The sequence below is a fragment of the Serinus canaria genome, chromosome 8, assembly GCF_022539315.1.
Source record: "Serinus canaria isolate serCan28SL12 chromosome 8, serCan2020, whole genome shotgun sequence".
Classification (NCBI taxonomy): Eukaryota; Metazoa; Chordata; class Aves; order Passeriformes; family Fringillidae; genus Serinus; species Serinus canaria.
The window spans coordinates 3,242,006-3,248,096 of NC_066322.1; the positions used below are offsets into that span (position 1 = coordinate 3,242,006).

General features: G+C 46.5%; 1 long non-coding RNA gene across 1 annotated transcript; it reads left to right on the plus strand.

The window, feature by feature from the left end:
* Positions 1-281: 281 nt before the first annotated feature.
* LOC108961808 (uncharacterized) lies at positions 282-5,094 on the plus strand. The gene is made up of 3 exons (XR_001990183.3): positions 282-369; positions 1,050-1,217; positions 4,605-5,094. It is a non-coding gene; the product is annotated as an uncharacterized LOC108961808 (long non-coding RNA).
* Positions 5,095-6,091: the final 997 nt, after the last annotated feature.

Sequence of the window (6,091 nt, forward strand, 5' to 3'; positions counted from 1 at the left end):
GAAAACTAATAATAAGCTTGTAAATCATGTGATTAAGTTTAAAGAAAAATGCTTTGGGAAAGTTTTCTAGCCTCTTGCAAGACATTTTGTTTTTATTCCTTCTGTCTCCACAAGACTTTTGCCTTCTACCGTTTGCCAGCAGGACTGGAAAAATTCTACTGGTCCTGTCATCACAAGGGACGCTTGTGGAATTGTTTTATTGTTACCCTTCTCCTTCTGGTGGGATGAGATCAGTCCCTTCATTTAGCTGAAGTCAAGGCATCTTCTCTCTCGTTCCAGATGTGCCAAGCTGCTTGTAAACAGCGAGGGCCTTTGTTTAATTGTTGGGTGTTCGTGAACCTCTGAAGATTGCTGTGCTCCACCTTTCAGGTAAACAGGCTCACAGGAAGCCTTTGGGGCAGAGGAGACCCAATTCCACTTTCCATACAGGGGGATTTTCCCAGGAGGACTCTCAGCAGACTAAAGACAACATTGATGTCTTTTGGATGTTTATCAAAAGCATCTTGCTAAGGTTGGGGAGGGGGCAGTAGCCTTCTGCAGCAGCCCCTCCTCTTGGTCTTGGCTTTATTTTAGGGTGGTCTTATGGCCACTAAGCAGACATGAGCTATAAATTTACCACCAATGGCTGCTGTTTTGGGCTCTTTTGAGGATTTTAGGCACACGAAGCCAGTCCTTCGTGTTTTATAGCAAGCCCAAGGCTTCACCTACCAGCTCAGCATAGAAAGTTTACCCATTACCAACCTGTGGGTTGGGTTCCCTTTGTTCCCAGAAAACAAAGGCTCTGTGTTCACAGCTAAATCCCCATCCAAGTGTTTCCTGTAACAAAACAAAAGCCTGCTAAATAGGAACGTTTCTCCCTCTGGGAAACGATGCATTCCCTCACGTTCACGGTATGCAGTGTTCCCTTAGTTCAGTGATTTTGTTACTTTTTACAGTTCAGTTTCCATACGCTGCTGCTCATGTGTGGTGCCAATGCTGCTGGTGATGAATTTCTCGCGGAGCTGACTTGAGCAATGTCTCTCTGTAGTAATCATTTTCTGTCTCCCCAGCGTTTAGCTGAGTACATCGTCTCCAAGACCTTTCACCAAGCATCCATCAGCAAGGAGTTCAAGCTAAGCAAGACATTACCCCGTTCCAGAGGCTGAGCAAATCACATGCCTACCCTGTAACTAATTACTTCTATTGGCTGATTGGTTTTTAATGCATCTGTTTTACAGGTAAACAGATTTATCTTAGGATGGCATAGGTAATAATGATGCTGGAGTTTTTTTATTCATTGCCTTCCATCAGAGACAGAAGAGCTGGATGCTGAAATAGGTGACATTTTGCTGTACAGTCCTTTGATTTTTGTACCTAGGCAGAATTGGCATCTGGGATTGCTGGGCAAGACTGGGAAATCCTGAAAAACTTGTGGAACCTTTTAACAAGACTCCATGAGTGGATGACATTAACCATTAACATGTGGTTTCCAACCCCAGCTCCTCATCAACCTCCCCTTTATCAAACAGAACTTTTTGTAATTGTCAGAGTCCCTGGAGAAGCCAGTTCCTAGTTCAAGGAGCCCACAACATGGATCTCACATGCAGACAGCACAAGAGCATCAGCAATTTGTGATGTTCCACTCACCCTCCTGATCCCAGGTACAAATCTGATAATGGATACCTTGCAGACATCTCAGCAAGTGCTCTGGCAAGTGTAATGCTGCTTGTACAGTGTTTGTATTGCAGAAACACTCAGAAATGTCCCAGAGCACACAACCCATGGATCGAGGAGACCCAAAAATCAGTGCTTGACCCAAAGTACTTAAGATTGAAACACCAGAAGGGTAGATGGAAGCACTGGAGACAGAAAAGCTCTGCTCACTGGTATAATTTAGATACAATCAGGGGATTGCAATAAGGGAATGGATCCTGAATATCCATTTCAGCAATACAAATTAGGGAAAGGGAAGAAATTCACCAAGCTAAAATTCTTGGAGGGAGATGTCATATATGTACATGGTAAGGTAAAGCCATGGGCAGAGAGCACTGTCTTGGTGATGTCCTCATCCACACCACTCCTGCATGTATTTTTTAGCTTGTTTTCAAAGAAATGTGGGTCTTAAAACCAAAAATCTATTGCTAGAGGAACTCAAGAGTGGTAGTGGCTGCCTTCAATCTATCATGGCCAGCCTTGGAGACCTGAGCCAGGGTGAACCCAACAAGCACTCACCAGTGTCCATATGTAACAGACCTGCTCAGGTGAAGGTGTGGCTCCCCCATTCCTGGACTTTTCTGCTTTGGAAAGATCCTTCTTTTTCTTTACACCACTGCCAAAAAAAAAAAAAAAAAAAAAAAAAAAAAGAAAAGGCTTTCAGGGTAAATTTTACCAGGGCCAGGTTTTCCTGCCTGCCCTCCCAGGGCTGGGGGAAGGAGGAAGACCTTTACCTGCTGCTCGCTGCCGGGCAGGGGGCACCACAAAGGAAACAGGACCCAGCCGTCTGGCGGCAGCTTTTTTCGGCTGGATTTCGGCTCGCCTGCTGGGCTGGGGTTGCAGCTGGCTGGCCTGATCTCCTTCCCTCCCACCGGCTCTCACTGGGAGCAGAACATGCCTTCTCCTGCTGATTTCTGCTTGCCATATTGATTGCAGCAGGGTATAATGGAGACAAGTCAGGCAGAAAGCCAGCCACCCTTGGGAATGATTAAAGAGCAAGCAGGAAAGGATAGAAGTGAAGAAAAACAGGCTGACACTTAGGACGTGGTGGATTTGGAGCAAATTATGCCCTTTTCCCCACCTCACCCCTGCGAGGTGCCTGGGATGGTTCAGCGGCACCTCTATTTCAGCTCTGCCCAAAAGAAGCATCATATCGACCCCCATGAACGTGGGGAACAAAATCCCCAGAACGTGTACAATATCCCTATTGTGCATGGATTTGCAGCCTGATTATTCAGAGCATAGCCAAGGAAAGGTAAGGCTATGACCCATTGTTTTCCTGCGATCAATTGAATACTGTCATTTGCATTTAAAACGCTCTAAATTCGCACTGTCAATATGCCAAACAGCTGCTCGAGCTTTTCAGCATTCCATGGTGACAATCACACTATCATACATCATTGGCACCAGGATTTGCAATACTCTCAGTGTCAAAATTTTGTGGGTTTTTTTTAAGAGGGAAAAAAAAAAAAAATCCTCCCCTCCCCCCAAAATACCCAAACCTGTGAAAAATCCACTTTTAAAATGATGGCGTTGGATGCTGCTAAGCAGGCCTTCACAGATGCCAACATATCAAAATTCATCTCTTTTCTTCCTCTCCTACAATTAAAAGGTAGTTAAGAAAGAGGCTGTTCCTGATAGACCCACCTTCTGTTTTCTCCTTTGTATGCGTATTATTCATTAGCAGTCTAATAAGAGTTTCAAAATGCTCTGTGCCTCTGCCAGCAGGGCATATGTATGTAGACATGTGCTTGTGACAGATAAGTACATAAACAGCATATTGGCACCAGAAAGACATCTGTGCCTAGAAAAACGCTTGTGATATGTACATAAATGACATTTTAGCTCTAGTCAAGTCCTTGTGGCTTTGAGAGGAATATGTGACTGTACTCTTCTCTGTGAATACTGAAAAGGTGCGCCTTAGACGGGAGAGTTTTCCCGAGGTTTACGGGGAGCCGGAGGATGCGGAGCAGCCCGGGTTGCAGCCCCGGCGCTGCCAGGTTGCGGCAGACGGTGGGAGAGCCGTGCCAGGGGAGGGTGGGCGCTGCCTCTGGCGCTGCCGCGGGCGCGGCCCCGGGGGGGAAGCACCAGGCGCCCCCAAATCCCACTCGCTGCATCCGGACGGGATGCGCCTGCTGGGCGGCGCTGGCAGCGGCGGCGCAGCTCCCGGGTGAGAAGGGAATAAAATCTTGGACCAAAAAGCCAGGGGTGATGCAGGGTCGGGGGGCACAGGGAGGGCTCCCTGCAGCACTTTCTGCTAAGCGCATTTAATTAGCTGGCTGAAGTCTGAATGCAATCCCTTCACAACTGGCTTCTACATCAGAAAAAGGACATTTTGGACTCTAACAGAAGGGGACTGAGCATCCCATCTTCTGGGATCCTTCCCAGATGGCACAGGCAGACTCTGTAGGTCTACTCACACCACTTGGTTTAGGCTCCTAATGCCTCAGTTTGCCCATTCCTGGTGACAGCTCTCTGACTTGGAGCTCTGATGAGCACTCTGATGGCCAGGAGGTTACAGGTGAGAGGTCTACAGTCCCAGGAAAACCTAGAGATTACTTGCACCTAGTCTGGGTGAGGGAGGAGAGAGAGAAGATGCAAAACTGGAGGCACTTCAGTATTCACCACACACACAGAGCAGTAAATCTGGACTTGGCTTCCTGATTCAGGGCATTGAAGCCAAAGTCTGGGATATATGGGAGCCCTTATGTTCCAGAGAAATCACCCCAAGTGGGGAACTTCAGCCTAAGAAGTGAGTTCAACCATGTCTTTGAGGAGTTCACCCCAGGAGGTTTGGGTACTCCAGCACTCTCCATTCCTGACTTTCTGAAATTACAAATTCCCTGTAGATTTCATTTGATCCAGTAAAGTAAATCCTGAAAGGAAACGAGTATCATAATCTGTCACTCCAGGTTCATGAAGACTCACCTGTGCTGGACCATGAAACAGCAGCTGCACCTGCATGAAAACCTTCTGAACGTGGCATTAAGACAGACATCGGGGTGGTCGCTGCTGTTCAAGAGCTTGCCCATGGTGAAAATGGCCTCACTCCCTTGGGTCTGACATAAAGAGGAGAGAAACAGCAAAAAATTCTTTGCTGGAAATCAGGATGGGTCCTTGGACTTTGCTGAGCCTGTTTGTTGATGTGACCTGAGCACATGGCTCCCTGGGTGGGTGGGAGTCTCACACCTCCAACTTGATGGATGGAACAACAGTGGTGGATGAGCTGTTACTTGCCTGAAAAAAAGTGTTTTGGGGGAAAATTGTCTCCAGTCATTCTCATTTTGCATGTGATTTTTCCTACATATGTTTCTAATCATTAAGAAATTCTGTAGCTTAAATAATGCTCTGAAAGTACGGTAACTGTTGGACTACATTCTGTTGTAACCTTATTGAATTTCACTTCTCTGGAAAAAATAATGGGATACTATATCTTGAAAAACAAATGGTAATTGCATTTTTAACAGAATGTTTCTCTTTGTGTTTCAAAACCTTCTGCACACAGTTAGACATCTAGCCAGGGAAGAAGGTACAAAGCATATGGGCCAATTTCTGTCTCTTGGCTGTTTAAGATGCCTTAATATTCAGGCAGTGATGTGTGCCTGTCCATGCAATATGGCACAGTTTATCCACGTGGTATCCTTGAGCTCAGGTGAGGTGGTCAAAAGCTGTGTACTGTCATCAGGGAGGTATTCAAGGAGAAACTGGGGGAAGGTGGGTCTACATTCTGTTCCCTACTAGATGTGGGAGCCATCCTCCCATGAACTCAAATTTGTGTTATATGATCTGCAGAAGACCAAAGTTCCAGCATTCATGGTGCTGGCCAGAGGAACAGGTTCATCCTGCAGGTGACCAAGATCTTACAGATAAGGATCTTGTCAACACTGCAGAGACTGGCCCTGTCCAAAAACCTTTGCACTGCCCACATGCCACAGTGATGTGACTTCTTCAGTGCTTTGGGGATTTGCACATCACCACGTGCTGAGAACTGGGTTGATTAAAGCCTGGCACCCAAAATAGAATCACCACAGTTTGATAACATGCTGGTGTCACTGTCTGCCAAGGTTAGGAGAGCCCTGGTAGTACTGGAAGGCTCTTCCCTAATTCTTTATAAATCTGGCGTGTTAAGAACTTTGTGAGGGGATGCATTTGGACATGTGAAGCTTCAAGGCAAAGGAATAGACTTGAGGTTTCTGACTGACAAGACACATGTGAGTACATGCAGAATGTGCTCCTCCTGCTAAAAATAACATTTCTCCTGTCAACCACGATGCACCCACCCCCACAACACCACCCAGAAGAACACATTAACACCTTGGCTTTGCACGTAGCCCGGTTCACAGCAGCCACAAGTGGTAGAGGGATCTGCACTCTGTGCATGCTGACAAATCATATGGCA